Genomic DNA, 27,590 nt, shown 5'->3' on the forward strand with positions numbered 1-27,590 from the left:
AAAAGGGAGATAAAGTCACCACTGCCGGGTAGAAGAGTGCCCCAAGGGCATGAAATGCCCCTGTGGCGGGCACCAAGGTGCTACTCTCCCCCGGCAGTGGATGGAGGAGCCCTCTTGTGATTGGTTGGGGTGGGATCATCACGGACACCAAAAGCATCCAGAAAAGGCCGGTGGAAAGCGGTACCTATCACATATGGCTCCTAGTTGGAGAACCACAGGGTGCACTGTCAACAAATCATCAACGGTTGATCACAGGTTTACAATCAAAAATTTCATGTATAAATCCAAGAAAAACTTTTTGACTCATACATTTACAAAATCAAAATCATACAATAATTTATAAATGTAAATCCTACTTATTACAAATCTCAACCTAAGGCCCCAGTGTCCCAAAGGGTACAGTTTAGGGTTTAAGTAGGGAAGGGGAGGGGGGGGGAAAGGGGGGGGGGGAGAAAAGGAGTTTTAACAGTTGGTCAATTCAGGAAAAAAGGGGGGAGGGGGGAGGGGCAGGGGGATGATCTCCCAATGGCATATGGGGGCTAGTCCGTTTTCCCCGAACTGAACCCCTCTAAGAAGGGCCTAAAGCTCTCCATCTCATTAAGTCCTGGAAAGATTGTAGCTTTAAGGCGTCTAATCCAGCGCATCTCACGCTGGAGAAGTACCTTATTCCAGTCCCCCCCACGTAGAGGGATATGTATTCTGTCAAGAACGGAAAAGTTGACTTTGGGCATGTGATACCCATGTGCTTTAGCCACGTGTCTCCCAAGGGGTAAATACAAGTTGCCAATTCTCATAGAATGCATGTGTTTTTCCACTCTTTTATGAAATGGTTGTTTGGTCTTGCCAACGTAGAAGGAACCACACTGGCACTGCATGAGGTAGACTACCCCCCGTGTGGTACAGTTGGCAAAATGTTTCAACGAGAGAGTCTCCCCGTTGGGCAATGCCAGTGTGGTCCTCCTAGCAATGACCTCACATTGCGCGCAATGTCCACATGGGAAAGTCCCATGGGTCTTGCAGGGGTCTTTGGCAGAGTTGCCCTTGTATTCACTCCGGACCAAAATGGTCCCCAGTGAATCCGCACGTTTAAACGTAAGTTGAGGTCTATCCAAGAGTAAATTTTGGAGGATGGGGTCCTCAGTGAGTATAGGCCAAAATTTTGTTATTATCCTTCTAATTCTTGCATGCTCATTTGAGAACCCCAAAATGATCCTTGAGTTGTTTTCTTCAGACCTAACATTTTGTGATTTGGTTTTAAAAATCAATTTGCGTCTGTCTAGGGCTTTAACTCTGTTAAATGCTTTCCGGAGACAAGTTTTTGTGTACCCCCTAGCGGATAGCCGGAGAGAGAGTGCATTACATTGTTCGTGGAAGTCATCTTCCATCGAACAGTTTCTCCTGATTCTAAGAAACTGGCTATAGGGTATAGACCTCTTGAGAGGTTCGGGGTGAAAGCTACCCGCATGTAATATAGTATTCCCAGCGGTTTCTTTCCTAAACAGAGTGGAGTAAATTTTACCATCGGGGTCTTTTTTGATTTTAATGTCCAAAAAACTGATTTCTGATTGATCATGAGACATGGTAAAAAACAAATTAAATTTGTTGATATTCATAAGTCTCAGAAGTCCGTCGAGGCCACTTTGCGGTCCATCCCAAATAATAAAAATGTCGTCGATGTAACGCTGCCAAATCAAAATATGAGCAGCGCACATCGACGCATTCTCTCCCAGGAGGAAATCCCGCTCCCACTCCCCCAGGTACAGGTTGGCGTAGGAGGGTGCACAGCACGTTCCCATAGGGCCTTAGGTTGAGATTTGTAATAAGTAGGATTTACATTTATAAATTATTGTATGATTTTGATTTTGTAAATGTATGAGTCAAAAAGTTTTTCTTGGATTTATACATGAAATTTTTGATTGTAAACCTGTGATCAACCGTTGATGATTTGTTGACAGTGCACCCTGTGGTTCTCCAACTAGGAGCCATATGTGATAGGTACCGCTTTCCACCGGCCTTTTCTGGATGCTTTTGGTGTCCGTGATGATCCCACCCCAACCAATCACAAGAGGGCTCCTCCATCCACTGCCGGGGGAGAGTAGCACCTTGGTGCCCGCCACAGGGGCATTTCATGCCCTTGGGGCACTCTTCTACCCGGCAGTGGTGACTTTATCTCCCTTTTTTCAACTGTCAGACCTTTTTCATCTGCCAGTTCTCAAGTATTTAGGCACAGCAAACATCTTTGCCCTGTTTTTAGGAGTCCGCCCTCGTTTCATGAAGCGTTCCTCCAATGGTCCTTTTTTATTTGCCCTGCTTTTATCCTTTGACCTCCTTATTTTCCCTGGTCCAATGATGTCCCGAAATTGCAATTTTATTGTTGTCGTTTAAACCCATGGACTATTCGGCTCTTTTGAGTGGGCAGTAATTTCCGCTCCTTTTGTGCGGACACCTCTTTCTCCCCTGTCCGGCTGTTGAGCGCACTTCATTCGCGTCGTTTTGACGCGCATAGTATGCATTGCGTTCCTGTCCAGTCATCTGACACCCCGTGCACCTGATTGGGTGCGCCGTTGTCACATGACCTTTGGGATTTTGTTACTACACTAGACGTTGTGGGTCATGTGCTGTGTGACGCACAGGATGTGCGTCACCAGCGGCATGACCACGATGTTGTGCCCTGATTGATTAGAGCTCGGCCACCTGACGCTGACGTCAGTAGTGGGCGCGCTGTTTGCATGCCAAACACGGTGGATTTGGAGGATAGGAATTACGCTTGTTGACCTCCAATGTTTATCCATTGCCCCACCCACAAGCAATTACCCCATTCAATCCAAGGAACAGCTGTGATCTCTTTGGAGTGAGTGGATCATTCACACCTGAGGCCCATCATCCTTAAAGTAAGTATAAAGGGAAGTCAGGGGGGTTCCTGTCAGCACTCACTTTCCTCCTTTCCCCTGTTGGAGTTGGAGGTTATTTTGGTTTCTGGTCAAGTTTGGTTTCCATGGCTGGAGTGTTTGTTCATCTTTATTTGAGCTGATGCACTGGGAGTGGTAAGTACACTTTAGGGAGATTTTTTCTATTTTTCTATTTTTAGCCTCACCTTTTAGTGAAGAATCTAATACCCTCCCTGTACATATTACCTAAATCTCTCCTCAGCCATGATACCTCTTATTGTTCTATGACTGCTGACTCTGTTGTGGAGACTAATGTTATTCCACCCCCCCATGGTTATGGAGCCCTCTGGATTGGGGGATCGTTATGGACACTAAGCATACCATCTGGTTTGGTCGCCCTGATTGCGGCTCACATACAAGCTCCATGGGGATGATCTAGGCGCTCTGTGTCTGGAAAGGGGTGAGTTTCATTTCCTTTCCTCTTACATATTGAGCATTCCATCTCTCCCCTCTGTTTTCCACACGCTGCAAATGTCAAAAAACAAATCTTTGGTCACAGGTATATATATATTTTTTTTGTATGTATGTTATTATATACCCTTCTTTTGTTATAGGAGAAACTCTTACTGCTTTCTGTTCCCTGAAGAAAGATGTATTACTGAGACATCTGAAACGCGTCGGATAAATGATCACCTATACCCTTAGCCTAGTCCTGGGGTGTGTGGTGATCCTCTAGCAGTAACAAATTTTTCTCAATCTGGAAATAATTTTTCATCTTTTAAATAATGTTGTGATTATGAAATGTTTATGCTTTGAACTAATGTATTAAAATTTATATTTTTATGACCTAGTTGTCACAATCATTTTTTGGTTGCCCGAAAAATCTCACCTCACTTAGAGGTATTCATCTTTTTCAATAAATAGCTTCCTTTACCTTAGTGCAGTCCTCCTTCACTTACCTCATCCTTCGATTTTGCTTTTAAATGCCCTTATTTCTTCTGAGAAATCTTCACTTCCTGCTCTTCTGTCTGTAAGTACAAACAGTAATGCAACACTTTCTCCCTGGTGTGGAGAAAGCCTTTTGAGGGGGCGAGCAGGAGGGTCAGGACGCTATCTACTTTGCAGATAGAGAAAGGAGCTGTGTGTTAGTGGTCGTCCTGACACTTCAGCTCGCCCCCTTCCCCCTCAAGAGGCTTTCTCCACACCAGGGAGAAAGTGTTGCATTACTGTGTGTAAGTACAGACAGAAGAACAGGAAGTGAGGATTTCTCAGAAGAAATAAGGACAGGAAAAAGGAAAAGCAAAATCGAAGGATGAGGTAAGTGAAGGAGGACTGCACTAAGGTAAAGGAAGCTATTTAGGGATTTTTTTTAACCTTTACAACCCCTTTAATGGTGGGAGGTTAAATGCCTTGTCAAGCATGTGGTACCCAAATGGCTGGTGATTTTGCCACGTTTGATGTGCTCAAGACCAAGTTTGCAAATAGCAACAGTTCGATCGGCTGCACATGCACTTAAAAAGGCCCAGACAGCTGAGATGCGGGAAGTGGGCTGGAAGATAACAGCTCCACAATGTGATGGAATAGAGTGGCTGCTCTTCAATGATGGCTGCCTTATTGGGGTTGTGCCTCACACTCACTTTCCTTCTCTGCTCTATCTGGCACCCAAGTCGAGTCAGTGACCTCATCATCAGCATCTCCTACATCCTCATTACCACTGAAGAAAATTCGGCAATACACTGCGGCTGGGGGAACATGAATGTCAATTTGTGTACCAGTGTTCTACCCTCTCTGTAGGCTCTTGTTCCTGCCTTCCTCAACCTCAGAACCAACATCTGAATCAAGTAATGGCTGTGCATCATCAAGGAAAAGTGGCTGATGCTGTGTTTAAATAACTCTGCTGACTTTTTCATACCTGATGCTGGGACTATAGCAGGAATAGAAAAGACAGGGATTTACCGCGCTAAAATAAACTAAATACCATAAGCTGCAACAACTATGTGTTATACACACAAAAAGTACAAGAAAATAAAAATGAAGTTGCGCTGTGATTAAATAATAACAAAACTAAACTTAATAAAAATGCATCAAGGGCCCATGTGTGAACAGAAAGTGAATACAGAAAAGTCCAAATGTGAAAATAAAGTCCAAATGACGAAGGCAAGCAAAACAGCTTGCAACTGTATTTCCAGTTGAAAAAATTGTGTAAACAAATCTTGTGTTGAAACCAGTCCAAATGATTAGAGGTTCAATGTATAGTACAAACTAGACAACCACCACCAGAGATATCACCTATTAACAATGGAGGCTTACCAGAAGGCAAGCATAACAAGCCTGCGACTGTAAACCCCGGCCTGGGTCTTTATGGAGTCCACACCGGGTAGGAACAAGTTGAAGGAACCTCCAAATGGATCGTCAGCAGGTTGTGTGTATCAAAAAATAGGTATACATAGTGAAGTATTGCAAAACAAGCATAAACATGTATGACTGTAACTGAGATAAGTGCCACCACCACCAGATCACCTAGTAGATTAAAGGCTTACCAGAAGCCAAGTATTGTGAGCTTATGGCTATAAACCCTAGCCAGGGCCTTTATATGGACCAACTGCTGACCCAGATGTCCTGTGATCCTCCAGATATCACGCCAACTGTGTTTAGCCAAAAAGGAATAAAGGAGCCCACATAGTGAAGTACGCTTAAAAAATCCTTCCAAATTTAATAAAAATCGCACTTACAGAATAATAGATTAGATAAAGCATGGAAATTTGTAAAGCCGGACGGCTTACTCGAACGCCCGTTCCACTCGGATCGTCACATGTCAGCACGTCACTTTCCCGACGTAGGTTTCGTCATAAAATTGACGTCGTCTGGGGCACGGGCGACGCACTGACGCATCGCGTGAAATACTGTTTGGAACAAACCAAGCCTCGATCTGAATCAGGAAGCTGGAGGCCGCCCATGGTGGCTTGGTAGCGCCAAACATAGATGCCAAAAACGGATATACCATACTTGGAATGATCTAACCTATAACAGGTCAAAGTCATTATACAAAACATTTAAAATATATGAAATGTTACTATAGGACAAGCAGGTCTTTTATTCTAAGTGTAAAAATATCGTGGATCAGATCGATCGGAAACAAGCTATATTGTAGCCGACCATGTAATAGATCTGCACGAAAATTGGAAGGCCAAAAATGGCCAATAAAAACACACATATATGATATGTATATGGAAACCACATACAGATCACCAATAAGCTCCAAGATATTATCAAAATATATCAAAATAAGATTAAATTAATTTGAAGTGATTCAAAAATTAATTACATTAATGGGATTATTGGTAGCCTTGAAGGAGAAAAACCCCCATGTGATGAATGGAGGGTAGGCTAAACAACCATAAATAATATATAATAGAATATAAGTAATTAATTACATTCAATATAAATAGATACAGTCTTTACCTTCCAATACAATTAATTTAATGACCAAAAGGTCAACAACAAGCCAACATAGAGACCACCCAGTCGACCCCCTGCTATAAAAAACACATTTTTAGACTCCTTTACAGGTTTTTATCAATGTAGAAAATGTCGTGTCTGCTCTTTTAGTGGATGCACTCATAGGAGAACACATAAATTCATCTCCATAACCACATTGCAAGAACACACAATTAAACCTTTCATCACCTGTGCAACTGAGGGGGTGGTCTACTTGCTCCAATGCCCTTGCGGGCTTCAATATGTGGGCAGGACCAAAAGACCCCTCTCAGCGAGACTGAATGAGCATATCACAAACATCAAACTATTTGTTGGCTTACAACAAAGATCCTTCAAAAACTATATTTTTAGGAATTGATAGGTTTAGCCCCCACTGGCGTGGTAGTTCATTGGTGAGAAGCATCTCAAAACTAGAAATGGCTTGGATCCATAGAATCAAATGTTATACCCCCTTTGGACTCAACATTGAAGTTGACGTCAATGCATTTATTGACAACTCTTGATTTCTGTTAAATTATTGTTTCAATAATATACATACATGTTATTTTGATCCATATATGATGATTATGTGAACTCGATCTGGGTCGACTGGGTGGTCTCTATGTTGGCTTGTTGTTGACCTTTTGGTCATTAAATTAATTGTATTGGAAGGTAAAGACTTTGGGCCAAATCTTCAAAGGAGATACGCAGGCGGAAAGGATTTTTCCAAAGTTAGGCAGAAGATCTGACATCTGTAAGACACTTACACTGTCAGATCTTAAGATGCAGTACCGCATCCGCCGCTGGGGGCATTTTGAGTCGAAATGCCGCCTAGCGTATGCAAATGAGTACTTAAGCAGATCCACAAAGCTTTTAAGCTTTGTGTTTTCTGTGTAAGTTACGATTTGCTTGCGCAAAATTAGGGCTGGTTTTACAATGTGTAAAGTTAGTACACCATGTAAAACCAGACCTTATTTTCGATCGCCGCGTTTTTTTTTAAATTTTGATTTTTTTTCCCGGCGCGTATTTTTTTTTTAACCCGTCGCAACTTTATTGTCCCGTCGCAATCCACAAAGCCCGGGGTGAATTACGTTCGCGCGCTGCCCGTCGGGAAAAATGACGTCACACGCATGCGCAGTACGTCCGGCGCGGGAGCGCGCCTAATTTAAATGGGAATCGCCCCCCCGAGCAGACGACCGCCTTGCGACGGAGGCACTTAAGTTACACGGCGTGTAATTTCTAGGTAAGTGCTTTGAGGATCGGGCACTTAGGTAGAAATTTAACGCCTGTGTAACTTAACTGCTGAAAGTTAAGTTAGGCAGCGTTTTTGAGAATTTGGCCCTTTATCTATTTATATTGGATGTAATTAATTACTTATATTCTATATATATTATTTATGGTTGTTTAGCCTACCCTCCATTCATCACATGGGGTTTTCTCTTTCAAGGCTACCAATAATCCCATTAATGTAATTAATTTTTGAATCACTTCAAATTTATTTAATCTTATTTTGATAATATCTTGGAGCTTATTGGTGATCTGTATGTGGTTTCCATATACATATCATATATGTGTGTTTTTATTGGCCATTTTTGGCCTTCCAATTTTCGTGCAGATCTATTACATGGTCGGCTACAATATAGTTTGTTTCCGATCGATCTGATCCACGATATTTTTACACTTAGGCCTCGTACACACGACCAGACATGTTTGGTCGTGTGTACAGCCGTCCGGACAAATGTCCGGTGGATCGGACAGGTTTCCAGCGGACAAATGTTTCTTAGCATGCTAAGAAACATGTCCGCTGGAAGCCTGTCCGTCGGACATGTTTGGTCGTCTGTACGACTTACCGGACATGTCCGCTCAGCCGAAAGTCCTTGCATGCGTCAAAGTGATTCGACGCATGCGTGGAAGCATTGACCTTCCAGGGTCACGCATGTCGCCGCGCCATCATCGCGGCCACGTCACCGTGTTTTTTTTTTCGCTGGGATTTTGGTCTGATGGTGTGTACAGCCATCAGACCAAAATCCGGCAGCGGACATGCCTGATGAAAACGGTCCGCAAATCGTTTTCATCGGACAGATCCGCTGGTGTGTACGAGGCCTTAGGATAAATGACCTGCTTGTCCTATAGTAACATTCCATATATTTTAACTGTTTTGTATAATGACTTTGACCTGTTATAGGTTAGATCATTCCAAGTACGGTATATCAGTTTTTGGCATCTATGTTTGGCCCTACCAAGCCACCATGGGCAGCCTCCAGCTTCCTGATTCAGATCGAGGCTTGGTTTGTTCCAAACAGTATTTCACGCGATGTGTCAGTGCGTCGCCCGTGCCCCAGACGACGTCAATTTTATGACAAAACGTACGTGGGGAAAGTGACGTGCTGACGTATGACGTGACGATCCGAGTGGAACGTGCGTTCGAGTAAGCCGGCCGGCATTACAAATTTCCATGCTTTTATTCATCTGTTATTGTGTAAGTGCGATTTTTATTAAATTTGGAAGGATTTTTTAAGCGTACTTCACTATGTGGGCTCCTTTATTCCTTTTTGGCTAAACACCGTTGGTGTGATATCTGGAGGATCACAGGACATCTGGTCAATAGTTGGTCCATATAAAAGCCCTGGCTAGGGTTTATAGACATAAGCTCACAATACTTGGCTTCTGGTAAGCCTTTAATCTACTAGGTGATCTGGTGGTGGTGGCACTTATCTCAGTTACAGTCATACACGTTTATGCTTGTTTTGCAATACTTCACTATGTATACCTATTTTTTGATACACACAACCTGCTGACGATCCATTTGGAGGTTCCTTCAACTTGTTCCTACCTGGTGTGGACTCCATAAAGGCCCAGGCTGGGGTTTACAGTCGCAGGCTTGTTATGCTTGCCTTCTGGTAAGCCTCCATTTTTAATAGGTGATATCTCTGGTGGTGGTTGTCTAGTTTGTACTATACATTGGACCTCTAATCATTTGGACTGGTTTCAACACAAGATTTGTTTACACAATTTTTTCAACTGGAAATACATTTGCAAGCTGTTTTGCTTGCCTTCGTCATTTGGACTTTATTTTCACATTTGGACTTTTCTGTATTCACTTGTAAAGGGTTATTCTGTTCACACATGGTCCCTTGATGCATTTTTATTAAGTTTAGTTTTGTTATTATTTAATCACAGCGCAACTTCATTTTTATTTTCTATAGCAGGAATAGCTATGAACAAGGAGGCAGGAAGGGGACTGTGCACTTGTCTTTGCTTGGGTGATGGAGGATGAGGACGGTTTAGTAATCCAGTCAACCACCTCTTCTGAATGCTGTGGTTGGATAGCACAGGCAACATCACTAAACAGAGGAAATGATGCCCTGCCTTAGGACTGATCACGTCCACCTTTGCCTGTGGACACATACGGTGCTGGCCACCTTACAGTGCCATGGGAACGTCTGCTTCTCCTTTTTGTTCTCCCAGACATGATGGGGATGGGGGCTTATTAACAAACTGTAATAAATAAGTGTAAATGTGTACGTGGATGCACTTTAATTAATGGAAAGTGGCGTTTGGTGCACTTTAATTTGAGTATTCACTACACAGACACACTCACAGATACACTAATATATACTACAATATACTGCGTCAAACGTGCAGTAACGCACAGAAATATATGGAGTTAAATTTGCAGTAACGCACAGAAATATATGGCGTTAAACTTGCAGTAATGCAATGAAATATACAGCTTTAAAATTGCAGTATTGCACAGAACTATATGGTGTTAAACTTGCAGTAACACAATGAAATATATGGCTTTAAACTTGCAGTAATGCACAGAACTATATGGCGTTAAACTTGCAGTAACGCAATTAAATATATGGCGTTAAACTTGCAGTAACGCAATGAAATATATGGCTTTAAACTTGCAGTAATGCACAGAACTATATGGCGTTAAACTTGCAGTAACGCAATTAAATATATGGCGTTAAACTTGCAGTAACGCAATGAAATATACAGCAATAATCTTGCAGTAACGCACAGAACTATATGGCGTTAAACGTGCAGGAACGCAATGAAATATACGGCGTTACACTTGCAGTGCCATACAGTGCCATACAGTGCCACTATATGGTGTTAAACTTGCAGTAACGCAATGAAACTTTGAGTAACGCACAGAACTATATGGCGTTAAACTTACAGTAACGCGATGAAATATACGGCTTTAAACTAGCAGTAACGCACAGAACTACAGTATATGGCATTAAACTAGAAGTAACACAATGAAATATATGGCATTAAACTTGCAGGAACGCAATGAAATATACAGCAATAATCTTGCAGTAATGCACAGATCTATATGGCGTTAAACTTGCAGTAACGCAATCACATATACGGCAATAATCTTGCAGTAACGCACAGAACTATATGGCGTTAAACTCGCAGGGAAGCAATGAAATATAAGGCGTTACACTTTCAGTACCATACAGAACTATATGGTGTTAAACTTGCAGTAACGCAATAAAACTTGGAGTAACGCACAGAACTATATGGCGTTAAACTTACAGTAATGCGATGAAATATACGGCTTTAAACTTGCAGTAATGCACAGAACTATATGGCATTAAACTTGAAGTAACACAATGAAATATATGGCATTAAACGTGTAGGAACGCAATGAAATATACGGCGTTACACTTGCAGTACCATACAGAACTATATGGTGTTAAACTTGCAGTAATGCAATGAAATATACGACTTTAAACTTGCAGTAACGCACAGAACTATATGGCATTAAACTTGCAGTAACACAATGAAATATATGGCTTTAAACTTGCAGTAACGCAATGAAATATACGGCAATAATCTTGCAGTAACGCACAGAACTATATGGCGTTAAACTTGCAGGAACGCAATGAAATATACGGCGTTACACTTGCAGTACCATACAGAACTATATGGCATTAAACTTGCAGTAACTCAATGAAATATATGGCATTAAACTTGTAGTAATGCACAGAACTATATGGCGTATAACTTGCAGTAACGCAATTAAATATACGGCATTAAACTTGCAGTAACGCACAGAACTATATGGCGTCAACTTGCAGTAAGCAATGAAATATATGTCGTTAAACTTGCAGTAACACACCTAAATATATGAAATTAAACTTGCAGTAACGCAATGAAATATATGGCGTTAAATTTGCAGTAATGCAATGAAATATACAGTGTTACACTTGCAGTACCTTACAGAACTATATGGCGTAAACTTGCAGTAACGCATAGAACTATATGGCGTAAACTTGCAGTAAGCAATGAAATATATGACATTAAACTTGCAGTAACGCAATGAAATATACAGCATTAAACTTGCAGTAATGCAATGAAATATACGGTGTTACACTTGCAGTACCGTACAGAAATATATGGTGTTAACCTCTTGACCACTGGGCACTTAAACCCCCTTCCTGACCAGACCAATTTTCAGCTTTCGGTGCTCTCACAATTTGAATGACAATTACTCCGTCATACAATATTGTACCCATTTGAAATTTTTGTCCTTTTTTTCACACAAATAGAGCTTTCTTTTGGTGGTATTAGATCACCTCTGGGTTTTTTTTATTTTTTGCGCTATAAAAGAAAAACGACCGAAAATTCTGTAAAAAAAAAAAAAAATAACTTGTTTCTGTCATATTCGCAGGTTATTTCTCACACACAGCATATGCATACCACGAATGACACCCCAAAACACATTCTGCTATTCCTCCCGAGTATGGCGATACCCCATGTGTGCAACTTTTACACAGCGTGGCCACATACAGAGGCCCAACATGCAGGGAGCGCCATCAGGCGTTCTGGAGCACCCAGGCCAATTCTGACATTTCTCTCCTACATGGAAAAATCACAATTTATTTGCTAGAAAATTACATAGAACCCCAAAACATTATATATGCGGAGTATTGGGGTATTGCGGAGTATTGGGGTATTGCGGAGTATTGGGGTATTGCGGAGTATTGGGGTATTGCGGAGTATTGGGGTATTGCGGAGTATTGCGGGTATTGCAGAGTATTGCGGGTATTGCAGAGTATTGGGGTATTGCAGAGTATCGCGCAGGGTATTGGGGTATTGCAGAGTATTGCGCAGGGTATTGGGGTATTGCAGAGTATCGGGGTATTGCAGAGTATGGGGTATTGCAGAGTATGGGGTATTGCAGAGTATGGGGTATTGCAGAGTATCGGGGTATGGCAGAGTATCGGGGTATGGCAGAGTATCGGGGTATGGCAGAGTATCGGGGTATGGCAGAGTATCGGGGTATGGCAGAGTATCGGGGTATGGCAGAGTATCGGGGTATGGCAGAGTATCGGGGTATGGCAGAGTATCGGGGTATGGCAGAGTATTGCGCAGGGAGGGATGGCAGAGTATTGCGCAGGGAGGGATGGCAGAGTATGGGGTATGGCAGAGTATTGCGCAGGGAGGGATGGCAGAGTATGGGGTATGGCAGAGTATTGCGCAGGGAGGGATGGCAGAGTATTGCGCAGGGAGGGATGGCAGAGTATGGGGTATGGCAGAGTATTGCGCAGGGAGGGATGGCAGAGTATGGGGTATGGCAGAGTATTGCGCAGGGAGGGATGGCAGAGTATTGCGCAGGGAGGGATGGCAGAGTATGGGGTATGGCAGAGTATTGCGCAGGGAGGGATGGCAGAGTATGGGGTATGGCAGAGTATTGCGCAGGGAGGGATGGCAGAGTATGGGGTATGGCAGAGTATTGCGCAGGGAGGGATGGCAGAGTATGGTGTATGGCAGAGTATTGCGCAGGGAGGGATGGCAGAGTATTGATGGTACTGCAGAGTATTGCGCAGGGAGGGATGGCAGAGTATGGGGTATTGCAGAGTATTGATGGTACTGCAGAGTATTGCACAGGGAGGGATGGCAGAGTATGGGGTATTGCAGAGTATGGCTGGTACTGCAGAGTATTGCACAGGGAGGGATGGCTGGATCTGTGACTGCAGTTGTCACAGATCCAGCCCACAGCAGCTGCTGACACCCCGCGCTCCCCCCCCCCCCCTCCTCTCCTCTCCTCTCGCACTGTACCGAACGGTACAGAGAGGAGAGGGAGGAACCGGCGTCATCAAATGACGCCGGTTTGTTTACAAGTGATCGCTCCGTCATTTGACGGAGCGATCACGTGGTAAACAGCCGCGATTCGCGGCAATTTACCGTGATCCGTGATGCGCCGGGTCTTCTAGACCCGGCGAGCACGGACACTTCCGCGAGCGCGCCCCAGGGGACGCGCAAACGCGGAAGTGCACGAGGACGTCCCATGGACGTCCTGTCACAGTAACTCGACCGCGCTGTAGCAGTATTTTTGCTATAGCGCGGTCGGCAAGAGGTTAAACTTACAGTAACACAATAATGAAATATACGGCGTTAAACTTTCAGTAAAGCACAGAATTACATGGTGTTAAATTTGCAGTAACAAAATGAAAAAAATGGCGTTTAACTAGCAGTAATGCAATTAAATATACGGAGTTAAACTTGCAGTAATGTACAGAACAATATGGTGTTAAATTTACAGTAACGCAATGAAATATATGGCGTTAAACTTGCAGTAATGCAATGAAATATATGGCATTAAACTTGCAGTAAAACAATGAAATATACAGCATTAAACTTTCAGTAACGCACAGAACTATATGGCGTTAAACTTGCAGTAAGCAATGAAATATATGCTGCTAAACTTGCAGTAACGCAATTAAATATACAGCATTAAACTTGCAGTAATGCACAGATCTATATGGTGTTAAACATGCAGTAACGCAATCACATATACGTGACAAACAATACCTATAATGACAACTCAGTGTATAATGTGTCAATATGTGTAAAAAAGCAGCGCATGTGAAAAAAACTTAATCACATAGACAATTTAAATGAATACACGGATAAAGTGATTGCCACCTTATATGTGAAAAAATCAGTGCAAAATCACATATACGGCATTAAACTTGCAGTAACGCAATTAAATATATGGCGTTAACTTGCAGGGACACAATGAAATATACAGCGTTAAACTTGCAGTAACACACAGACCTATATGGCGTTAAACTTGCAGGAACGCAATGAAATATATAGCGTTAAACTTGCAGTAATTTTGGGGCGTGGATTGACAGCCGATGTAGCCAGACGCTGGGTCTTCGCTTTCTGCCAGAAATCCGCACATTGACCCTTCTGCAATACCCTGCGTGGAAGCGATTGACAGCTTACTACTAATTTCGACTCAAAAATCAGCTAAACATATAGGGTGCTTGCAGCAATTTCGCTTGCTGCAGAGCGCCCCATAATGCACTGCAAAATCGCAGTGCATTGATGGCTGCTGATTGGCCAAAGCATGCACCTGACCTGCATGCTTTGGCCAATAACAGCGCAATGTGCTGTGAGAGTCATGATTAACCAAAAGCAGGGTGCCTTTTGGCCAATCATGGCTCAGGGGCAAGTCCATGCCCCACACTATATAAGGCTGCTGCTTACATGGCAGCCATATATAATGAATGAATAGAGGTTAGGCAGGTAATGTAGTGTGCAGTCAGTCAGTGTAGTGTGTATTTATAATACAGTGTAGAATATATAGTGCAGTCAGTGTAGTATATATAATACAGTTCAGAGTATAAAGTGCCATCAGTGTAGTATATATAATACATTGCAGAGTATATAGTGCAGTCAGTGTAATATATATAATACAGTCCAGGGTATATAGTGCAGTGCAGAGTATATAATACAGTGTATTTAAATGGTTAAGGGAAACCCTATGACAGAATTTAGAAAAAAAATGGCATGGGCCCCGCCCCCAAAATCCATAACAGGCCCTTTGGGTCTGGCACAGATTTTAAGGGGAACTCCACGCCAAAATAAATAAATAGGGTGGGGTGTCCCTAAAATCCATACCAGACCCTTATCTGAGCATGTAACCCCCCCCCACCTCCTGAACCATGCCAGGCCACTTGCCCTCGACATAGGGAGGGTGCTTTGTGGTGCCCAAAATAATAAAAATGCCATAATGCCATAAATCTATCTCCTATTTTGTAGACGCTATAACTTTTGTGCAAACCAATCAATATATTCTTATTGTGATTTTTTGACCAAAAATGTGTAGAAGAATACATATTGGCCTAAACTGATGAAGAAATTTGGGGAATATTTATTATAGCAAAAAACATATATATATATTGTTTTTTTTTTTCAAAATTGTTGCTCTTTTTTTGTTCATAGAGCAAAAAATAAAAAATGCAGAGGTGATCAAATACAACCAAAAGAAAGCTCTGTTCATGGGAAAAAAAGGTTACATAGTTACATAGTTAGTCAGGTTCAAAAAGACACAAGTCCATCCAGTTCAACCATAAAAAAATAAATATATATCGTACAATCCCATATACCCACGGTTGATCCAGAGGAAGCCAAAAAAAAACAGCAGAGCCATGATCCAATTTGCTACAGCAGGGGAGAAAATCATTCCTGATCCCCCGAGAGTCAATCGGATTTTACCTGGATCAACTTTACCTATAAATGTTAATACTCAGTTATATTATGTACATTTAGGAAAGTATCCAGGCCTTTCTTAAAGCGCTTTACTTAGCATGCCAGAACCAACTCTGCAGGGAGTCTATTCCACAGGCCTCCTTGACCTCCTTGACAGGCAAAGAAAAATTTCAAGGAAGCCGCTCAAAAGTTCTTTGCCAAACTAAAGAGACTTGCCTACAGTCTGCCTCTGCCAGTGATCGCAGCAGGTAACAGTCTGATGCAATGCTACAATCCCCTGGATGACTCTGCTATTCCCCTATCTGACTGGGATGCTGTAAGTACCCCTGCAGACATATTTGCTATGCATGCTACACCAGCCCAGGCTTCAGATGGGCCAGAGCCCACACTCAGGGATATTCTCTCAGCGGTCACTGCTTGCAATGTTTCTATTGCTTCTTTGGCTTTGGATGTAAATGAGTTAAGGCTGAAGTTTCTTTTATTCGCCCAGATATGCAGAAACTCAGGGACCGTACTACTGCCCTGGAAGGCCGGGGTAGCACTCTGGAAGATGACATGGCGCCTATGCAATGTGATCTTGCTTACACCTACACTGCAGTTAATAAACATGCTGCAAGACTGGAAGATCTTGAGAATAGACTTAGGAGGAATAATGTCAGCGCCATTGGGATCCCTGAGAAGGCTGAGGGGGAAAATCCAGTCACATTCATTGAATAGTGGATTCTTTCTGTGTTGGAGAAGGATGCCTTTTCCCATTTGTTCTCTGTGGAAAGGGCACATAGAGTCCCTAGGCACCCACTGCCACTGGGTGGTACTCCGCGCCCTTTCCTCTTCAAGCTCCTGAAATATAAATATAGAGATGCCATTTGTCTAGGGCTAGAACCCCAGTGAGGGATAATTCTAAAGTATCTCTATTTCCAAACTTAAAAAGGTGTTGGCACTGCGCTGGTATAATAATGTGATATCAAAAAAAATTTTTATTCTTTTTTAGAAAAAAATTTTTTAGTTTACCCCCAAATTTTTTTTTTTTTCTATTTGACCCCTATAGTGATATAGTGCTAGATCCAGTACAGTGATGTACGTGATGGGTCACTATAGAAACAGCTCTTGTGAACATATGTACTAGCGTGATGCTATGTGCATATGCTGTGCCATCAAAAATAAATAAATAAATAAATATGGCTACCCCAAATGATGTGCTTGTGAAACAATATTCCAAAGTGCTATAAGTGAGTCTATAAACTATTATGAATATACATGCACAAGTGTGCGAACATATAAATAATGAATAATATTATTAATATATAAAAATAATAATAAGGTGCGTTGGTGCCAAAAATTAGTTTTTCACAATTCATGTGCATTCATGCTGCAACACGTCCCCAATTATGGGTAAGCGCCAGTTCACAAATTCCAGTCCAAACAGAAAGTGTTGCTGAGTTTAAATCCTGGTGCTATATTTCATGCATACAGGGTGCTGTCACTTCTTCCACCCGACAAAGATAAGTGCTACCACCACCAACTGCTGAAATGCAAACTCACCAGACCCCAGCTGGTAATGTGCCTCAAAAACTTATTCCGTTAAAGTTGGTGAGTCCTCTCAGGATGTTCCTCAATGCCTCAAAGAAACCAAGGGGCTCATCATGGTGAAATACGTTTAAAAATATGTTTATTTAAAATTCATAATAAAAAACTACTCACAAGAGAGGTGCTTTAAAACCAGCACCTGGTGTCTTTGGCAGTGTCAGTCTTTTAGACAGCCGCTGACCAGCTTATCGTACGGGTGCGTTCCTGGCTCCTGCTGTACCTGTGGTCTCACTGGTTAAAATTACACTCCCCCTTGCGCTGTCCACATAGCTTCATACGCGTTTCGCAGTTTTGCGTCTTCAGAAAAGCCGGTGGATGATTTTGCTGTCACTGTATTTATCCCCTCTGTCAAATTGCACTTACTGGCCCTGTAAGTGCAATTTGACAAAAGTTTTTTTCTAAAAAATAATAAAAACATTTTTTTTTGATATCACATTATTATACCAGCGCAGTGCCAACACCTTTTTAATTTTTTCACCTAAACCTCATAGAAGGTTTATACAGCACTGCAGCAGGTCAATATAGTATTATTTAGAACTTATTTTTGCGCCGGTGACAATCACTTTTCCTATTTCCAAACTTCTCTGCGGATGTACAGAAGCAGAGCGCTCAATTCACTTTAAAAAAATGGATGAGAGCCTTGGATATACAATATGATATGCTTGATCCAGCCAGGCTACGAGTAGTGGCTAAGGGTGAAGTAAATTTATTTTAAAAACCGGCCTTGGCAGCTTAGTGGCTGGATCGTGAGGAAACTGTTCTTCAGGAGTATGCTGCAACCTACCTGAGAATTATACCATTTAAAGTTCCACATTACTTTTAGGTTTGTGCCCCAGGCTCTTTTGTCAAGGTGGACATCTGCAGGAGCCTGGTGATTTTTCTGTAATTAAACATTATCATATACACTGTACATGTGAGGCCTCTCATACGGAATGGGCTAGCTGATATATTATCCCCCAATGTTGTCCTACCTGGAGATCATCTTGTGACTTATTTGAGCTATGGGACCCAGTTGGTTCATATGTTCTGTTTGTTCCAAGTCCCTTATACATGTGCTCCACCATACAGCATTATTGTACTCTCTTGGCAGTGGATTTGTAATGTCTCTATACCTTGGTATACCCTGCTGTCTCTTTTTGACACTTTTTTTGGTGATGTATCCCATACGCATTTACATGGGGGGGGGCGGGATTACATATTCTGATAAGCCCTCCACCTGCAGATCCCCACAACCACCGGGCCAGGGTTGTGGAGACGAGGCCCCTGTCCCCATCAACATGGGGACAAGAAACAAATACAATTCTCAGAGACCTTCCGTTAACTCTTTCATTGCCAACATAATGTCACAGCAAGACATTGAATATTCTGTGGAAGCTGAAACACAGCAAGAGACAGATTTTTTTCCAGATCAGGAAGTAAACATACTAGGTAAATGCTTGGTTATACTAACCTGGAAGGTTCAACAGAATTATGAAGCTGATAAAGAAGAACTGCTAGGTAATGTCAATCAGTTATAGCCTAAAATGGTTAATTGCGTATCTTGCCTTTCTCAGTCTTTTCATGAGGTACTGCAAGGTGCTCTCAAACAATTCATTGGTATCTATGAGAGTTTTCAAATATGTGTCTTAAAGAGGAGCTCCACCCAAAAGGGGAAGTCCTGCTTTAAGGACTTGTTCCCCGCTCCTATTGACCAATTTGTACTTTTAATGGGAAAGAAAGTGCTGCTCCAGGTGAGTGATGGAACCAGGTGAGCTGGGGAATGGACTCCTCCCCATGGATGCTAGCCTCGGCTCGTTGGCCTTGCAATTGGATAAAAAGGAATGGATGGCTGCACACCGAGGTAGTAATGAGTCTCTTTATTGTAAAATCATTACCAGTAATGAATAAGTACAGCATTGTTGTGTGAAATGCGTCTACCTGTACCTTTGTTCCTGTCCTGTAGTGTTATTCATGTTACAGATTTTACAATAAAGAGACTCATCACTACCTCGGTGTGCAGCCATCCATTCCTTTTTATCGAATTGCACGGCCGGCGAGCCGAGGCTAGCACCCCTGGGAGGAGTCCATCCCTGTCCTACCTGGTTCCATCCTTTTTATCCAATTGGTACTTTTAAGGAGTGGGGGGAGCAGGTATCCGGAAACGGAAGTTCTCCTTCCATCCTCCCCCTGCAGTCTTCTAGGACACTGACAGGTCCCTGAAGACTGCATCCACCACTCACGATGTGCAGCGTGACTCACACTGCAAGCTGTCACACCCGGATGCCCATAGTGAAGATGATGGTACAAGGGACCAAAGACAGCATGTGAGACCGACTGGGGTGAGCACACCGTTGGATCATGGGACAGGTGAGTAGGTGTTTTTTAAAAGTCAGCAGCTACAGTTTTTGTAGCTGATGACTTTTCTTTTTTTCCCAGGTGACTGGAACTCCGCTGGAAAATAATTTCTACTAGACAGCAGGCTCAATCTCTGCCTACAGAAAAAAAAGAAGCAATCGATCTTCTCAAAAGAACTCAGGATATGCTTGCCACTGCCAACCTCAGGCTTCACAAAATTATCTCTAACAGTGACAAGGTAATGAAAGCCTTTCCTTCTGATGACCATGCTGTTAGTGTAATAGGACTCAAGCTAAGAACAGATCTTTCCCTTATGCCCTGTACACACGGACCGATGGACCGTTTTCATCAGACAAACTGATCGTGTGTGGGCCCCATCGTTTTTTTATCCATCGGTGAAAAAAAATAGAACCTGTTTTAAATTGTTCTTATGGTTAAAAAAATGATAGAAAAAAACGATCGTCTGTGGGGAAATCGATCGGTCAAAAATCGACGCATGCTCGGAAGCATTGAACTTCGTTTTTCTCAGCACGTCGTAGTGTTTTATGTCACCGCATTGGACACGATCGGATTTTTAACCGATGGTGTGTAGGCAAGACTGATGAAAGCTAGGTTCATTGGATATCCGATGAAAAAATCTATCAGATTAGATCCCATCAGATATCCGATCGTGTGTACAGGGCATTACGCAACATAGCCTCGGATTGCTTTGGGATGTCAAACAAAACACATTCACATTTCAAGTATCAACTTGTGACAAATCCTTCCCGGAACAAGTTTTGTCTGCAGTAAACAGCATCCACGCTTATGTGGGTTTTATAGCACCCTTTACCATTCAGGGAAAGATACTTCAAAGACTACTGATATTACTCTGAGATTCTAGTTATAATGTGTGGGGTCACTCCATGTGTAGTGATACTGATAATTTTTTGTACTGCTCTTGCAGGTTGGTTTACTTGGCTTGATGTACCGTATACACCATAGATATTACATGGCTGAAAATCTATGTGTATTCTGTGACCGCGTGTGAGAGTTTTGGATTTTTGCATGTTGTGTATTAAAACCTAAAATTCTCAACAAAAACTATATGGGAAAAAAGGATACTTCTGAAAGCAAAGATTGGGATACCCTATTTTCCATAAGGAAACAAAAAAGATGGGAACCAATGAAACAGTACCTGAAAGCCCTAGAACAACTTCAGATATTCTGCATCCCTAACAAATGCCTCCAGAAGCAAGATCCATGTTTTTTCAGATGCTTAAATTTTAAAACAATAGCTGCATTAACCTAACTCAAAGTTATAGATCCAAGAGACAAAGTAGGTGTGGGTTTTGTCCTTGGTATGGCCAAGCTGACCCCAAAACCGGCACATACCATTCCAAGGCTTAAACTTTGTGCAGTCGTTGAAATTCAACCAAGCTGATCGTTAAAACCTATGCAGAACCAGCCGCTGAATTTCTTGACATTTCATGGCCAATCCCACCTGACTTTTTGAATGATGACTCCATCGTAATTCATATAGATTCTCTATTTGAACGAGTACTTTTTTTGCCTAAGAAAGGAAATTCATCTTCTAAACCAATGACTTAAACAAAGGAAAGTAAGAAGGACTGGTGCATGTTTTTTATTATTTTTTGTGGTTGAACTGGATGGACTTGTGTCTTTTTTCAACCTGACTAACTATGTAACTATGTTGCCACCTTTCCCCCTTGAGATACACTCACAAATTGTCTTCTGTGCCATCTAAAAGACACCAGTAGTGACGTTCAAGTTTTACAGTATGTTATTGCTTGCATTATTATTCTCTTGTTCTCCCATTTCTTCATTTTCAGTTGTTCCTGGAATAGAGTCTTCACCTAATGTTTGGACATGATTTTAAATTGTTTAATATTTGAAATCATAGATTTTGATGGTGATTCTCATGTTACACATGCATTGTTGTTTGCCTTTAAATAAGTTTGTCCTTTCCTCACTCCATAGCTAGGGGATGTTGTTAGTCCCACCCTTCTTCTTCATCATGCTTTAGTTTCCATTTATCACATTTGCAGTATGCTGGAACTAGACACACTATGATTTTTGGACATATCTGATGTTCATTACTTAATTTGTGAACATTTGCACAAGTTTAACCACTTCCATACAGGGCACTTATACACCTTCCCACCCAGACCAATTTTTAGCTTTCAGCACTGTTGCACTTTGAATGACAATTGCGCAGTCATGCTACACTGCACCCAAACAATTTTTATATAATTTTGTTCCCACAAATAGAGCTTTCTTTTGGTGGTATTAGATCACCTATGGGATATTTATTTTCTGCAAAAAAAAATAAAAAAATGACCAAAATTTTTGAAAAAAAAAAGTTTTTTTTGTTTCTGTTATAAAACATTGTAAATAAGTATGTTTTCTCCTTCACTGATGGGCACTGAAGGTACTGCACTGACGGGCACTGAAAAGGTGGCACTGATGGGCACCGATGAGGTGGCACTGATGTGGTGGCATTAATGGGCACTAATATGCGGCACTGATGAGTGGCACGGATGGGCACTGATAGGCGGCACAGATAGGCGGCATGGATGGGCTTGGATAGGCGGCACGGATGGGCACGGATAGGTGGCACAGATGGGCACGGATAGGCGGCACGGCTGGGCACGGATGGGCACGAATAGGCGGCACTGATGGGCACGGATAGGCTGCACTGATGGGCACTGATAGGCGGCATGGATGGGCACTGATAGGCGGCATGGATGGGCATAGATGGGCACTATCGTATGTGTTGTACTAATGGATGCCAATCAGTGCCAAACAATGCCTGCCAATCAGTGATGCCCATTGTGGGCACTGATTGGCATCCATTGCGGCACTGATTGGCATCCATTTTTTGTGTCCTTCTCATCCCTGGTGGTCTAGGGTGGCATACCTTTTTTTTTTAATCCCTGGTGGTCTAGTGGGCATCCCTGGTGGTCCAGTGGGCATCCCTGGTGGTCCAGTGGGCATCCTCGGGGGGGGCTGTGCTGATAATCGATCAGCACAACCCCCTCCTGTCACAGGAGCAGCCGATAGGCTCTCCTCTACTCGCGTCTGACAGACGCGAGTGAGGAAAAGCCGATTACCGGCTTTTCCTGTTTACATCGTGATCAGCCGTGATTGGACACGGCTGATCACGTGGTAAAGAGTCTCCGTGAGAGACTCTTTACCTTGATCGGTGTTGCGGGTTGTCAGACTGAATCCTGAGGACGTCATATGACGTCCAGTCAGGATTCTACAACCACTTTGCCGACGTCAATTTGTCATTGGCGGCCGGCAAGTGGTTAAAGTTTTGTTCGATCTGCAGGATGTCATTTGGATCAAGTCACTTTCTGCCAAGCTACTACACTGTAAGTTAAGCTATCTCACCACAACTGAATCAGTTATAGAGATCACACTTTCAGTGCACTGCTTAAACTGCTGATGCAGAACACTGACATGGGTACCCACCTTTCAGAATACACTGATCTGCCAATTGGCTGCAGATGCTGATCAAGAAGTTTTCCAGCATATCCCTTCGACAGAAGTCGATCATTTGATTGGCCACACTCTGATTTGAGTGGCCACACACTGATCGAAATTTGGTTGGTCCCTGCCAGGGCCGGCCTTTGGGGTGTGCGAGCTGTGCGGCCGCACAGGGCGCCATGGGCAACAGGGGCACCGTGGGGCCATCTCAGCTCTCAGAATGTGAGTTGCAGTGGCATAGCGTGGGGGGTGCGAGGGGGCCTAGGCCCCGGGCACAACATTTGGGAGGGTGCAATCCCGCGCCATCCGGCGCTACAGTATCACGCAATCCCGCGTGTCACAGGCGCTACAGTGTCATAATTTTAAGTTCCGTGACCCCGCTGTCCAACCGCCATGTTTAGTGTCAGGCCGGCCCCTGGCGCCCTGATTGGGTCAAGTGGTCATGTGCGGTGGGCGGGGCTGGCCTGGTCTATCCTCAATCGCAGGGAGCGGGGCTGGCCTTCACTGCGAGCTGTGTACGACTGTACGCTCGCGGTCTTCTCCGCCTCCTCCTCCTCCTCAGGCTCTCCGGCAGAATGGATCCATGAACATGTCCCCATCGGGGCGGCCCGGGTGTGCAGTGTGACAGGCGTCAGCAGTAGGAAGAAAAAAAAGGTGAGAGACTCGTCTCCCTCGTGAGTTTTTGCTGCTGGCCCAGGGGAGTAGGTATTGGTCTGGGGAGAGGGAGGGAGCAGCCAGAAAGTCAGTGTGTAACGTGTTATGCCTCCATAGTAAAATGCTGGGCCTTTTAGTCCCATCAGTGCCTCCTATAGTAAAATGCTGGGGCTTTTACTATAGGAGGCATTGGTGGGTTACAAGGCCCAGCATTTTACTATAGGAGGCATTGGTGGACTACAAGGCCCAGCATTTTACTATAGGAGGCATTGGTGGACTACAAGGCCCAGCATTTTACTATAGGAGGCATTGGTGGGACTAAAATGCTGGGCCTTGTAGTCCACCAATGCCTCCTATAATAAAATGCTGAGCCTTGTTGTCCACCAATGTCCCTATAGTAAAATGCTGGGCCTTGTAGTCCACCAATGCCCCTATAGTAAAATGCTGGGCCTTGTAGTCCACCAATGCCCCTACAGTAAAATGTTGGGCCTTGTAGTCCACCAATGCCTCCTAAAGTAAAATGCTGGACCTTGTAGTCCACCAATGCCTCTATAGTAAAATGCACCAATGCTGTAGTGTCAGTGTGTATTGTATAGTGGTCTGTGTGTGGTGGCCAGTGTGTATTGTGTAGTGGTCTGTGGGTAGTGGTCTGTGGGTAGTGTATTGTGTAGCGGTCAGTGTGTGTATTGTGTAGCGGTCAGTGTGTGTATTGTGTAGTGGTCTGTGGGTAGTTTACTGTGTAGTGGTCTGTGGGTAGTATATTGTGTAGTGGTCAGTGTGTATTGTGTAGGGGTCAGTGTGTAGTGGTCTTTGGGTAGTTTATTGTGCAGTGGTCTGTGTGTATTGTGTAGTGGTCTGTGGGTAGTTCATTGTGTAGCGGTCAGTGTGTATTGTGTAGCGGTCAGTGTGTAGCGGTCTGGGGGGGGGAGCCACAGGATTAGCTTGCACAGGGCGCCTGAACACCTAAGGCCGGCCCTAGTCCCTGCTGAACTGGCTGAATTTCAATCAGTGTACAGCCAGCTCTATCTGCTGTGATAAATGCAGGTATAAATCACTGCTTTGTGTATTTACCATTCCTTTATTTAAAGCACCAAAAACATTAATTTGTTCCAAAACATACATTAACATTCAGAGGAAAATTTCTATTTTCCTGTGGGCAGTGCTAAAAAACAAGGACATTTCTGGGAATGAAAACTGAATATAAGCAAAGACGCCTAAAATGCAATGCATAGTAATAGAATTGGCAGGTACTAGAAGTACTGTATGTTCCGTATCGAGTTTAAAATCAAAATAAGTTTCATGATTGATTGAAAAAGAGGTGAGAAAATGTTGCTTTGTGTGGTTTAAGCTTGTCCAAAATGTGTAATAACATTTAGTACCTAAAGGCATGGCTGATAGCATCTTCTTATCATCTCATTTTAAACCAGTTGGGTATGACTAAGGACTAGAGTCTACAGCCAACAGCAATCAATTTGTTCTTAGCTTTAATGCTAACCTGGAACAACATGAATGGATAAGCTTTGTGTCACCTTTAAAATCTTTAAGGACACGCATCAGATTGCATAACTATTGCAAAATAACATTTGAAGTAGGGTTATATACAGATGATTGGCGGTTCACTCCATTCACAGCACATCAGTTAAAGCGGGAGTTCACCCGAAAAATATTTTTTAACATTAGATTGAGGCTAATTATGCTAAGCAGAATCGGGTGTTTTTTTTAAAATCAATGCAGTACTTACCGTTTTAGAGATCGATGTTCTCCGCCGCTTCCGGGTATGATCTTCGGGACTGGGCGTTCCTATTTGATTGACAGCCTTCCGACGGTTGCATACAGCGCGTCACGAGTTGCCGAACGTCGGTACGGCTCTATACGGCGCCATCGCACCGACATTCGGCTACTTTCGGGAACTCGTGACGCGCTGTATGCGACCGTCGGAAGGCTGTCAATCAAATAGGAACGCCCAGTCCCACAGCCCATACCCGGAAGCGGCGGAGAACATCGATCTCTAAAACGGTAAGTACTGCATTGATTTAAAAAAAAACACCCGATTCTGCTTAGCATAATTAGCTTCAATCTAATGTTAAAAAATGTTTTTCGGGTGAACCTCCACTTTAAGTGGTTAGCACTTCTACCTAGCAGCCAGTGGTGTATTTAGGTTTTGTGCTACCCTAGGCCTGACTAAACTCATGCAACCCCCTAATTTCAATATGACCAACCTCTTCCTGCCAAGGCCACACCCCTTCCTGTTTAAGACCCACCCTATCATCTGTAAACTACACCCCTTCCTCTTTAGGTTCATTTGGCACCTTTCAGGGGGGAGGGGGGAACGGGTACCTGTTTTTGACAGGTACCCTTCCCCACTTCCAGGAGACTGTGCCGCCCCTTGGAAGTTCGGCCCCCTCCTCCATTCAGAAAGCGTAACACACTTCGCACATGTGCAGTAGGGAACTGGCCAGTTTCCCTTACCATTAATGACGGTGACAAAACCCGAGAGCCAATCCAAAAATTGGCTGAGGTGTCGACATTGCAGGAACCCTGGACAGATAAGTGTCCTAATATTAAAAGTCAGCAGCTACAGTATTTATAGCTGCTGCCTTTTAATTTTTTCACAGGGGTGGGAGTGGAACTCCTCTTTAATGAGTTTGCATTGATTTCAGCATGCATGGATCACTTTATTGCAATATCATGATCTGCATATTAATGCGCTTTCACTGAATGTGGAATGTTTAATGGGTTTGTATTGATTTCAGCATGCATGGAGCACTTTGTACATGCCAGTGTTGGCTGGTGCGCCAAATTTTTGGGGGGCACAAACAAACAAAAAATTTCAGGAAAAAAAACCCATCAATTGCAGCCACTGTGCCCTCAAATGCAGCCACTGTGCCCCAGCGTAAAACCGCTGAAAAATATATTAAGTAAAAACAAATATGAGATTACAATTACATGTTATGGTGCCTATCGTCCTGGCACCCAGTGTAAATAGCAGGTGATTATTCAGGGGAAATCGGTCCACAAAGTGTTGGTGACCACTGACCATGGTTTGACTCGGTTCCCGGATGATTTCATAGGTGGATGCATGTCAGTGTGATGTCTGAGGCTTGATCGCGTCACAGTGACACGCGTCTGCCTACGAAATCTTCTGGGAACTGAGCCGAACCACGGTCAGCAGTCATCAACACTTTGTGGGTTGATTTCCCCTAATTAATTACCGTACCTGCTAATTAACAATGGGTACCAGTACGATAGGTACCATAACATGTGAGTGTAATCTCATATTTGTTTTTACTTAAAGCGGAGTTCCACCCAAAAATTTTACTTGAAGGTGACACCCTAACATGCCACATTTGGCATGTCGTTTTTTGGGGGGGCAGATACCCTCTTTTTAGGGGCATCCAGCTCCCACTTCCTCCCGGGAAGTTCACCTCTCCCCCTCCTTCCCTGCCATCTTTTGGGACATGTAACAGGACCCAGAAGATTGCCCGGCCAATCACAGCACGCAGCCGGGCGCCCACGGTCAGAATGCTGGCGCCGAGGAGAAGAGGGGGAGAGGAGCGGGGCTTTGTCCGCCCGCATCGCTGAACCGTGGGACAGGTGAGTATCCGATTATTAAATGTCAGTAGCTACACTTTTTGT

General features: G+C 43.3%; 1 protein-coding gene across 1 annotated transcript in view; it reads right to left on the reverse strand.

Moving 5' to 3' along the window:
- The window catches only part of AADAC (arylacetamide deacetylase), a 76,249-nt gene that overhangs the window by 21,766 nt on the left and 26,893 nt on the right, over positions 1-27,590 (reverse strand). The window lies entirely within an intron of this gene.

This window comes from Rana temporaria, chromosome 4 (assembly GCF_905171775.1).
Source record: "Rana temporaria chromosome 4, aRanTem1.1, whole genome shotgun sequence".
NCBI classification, from domain to species: domain Eukaryota; kingdom Metazoa; phylum Chordata; class Amphibia; order Anura; family Ranidae; genus Rana; species Rana temporaria.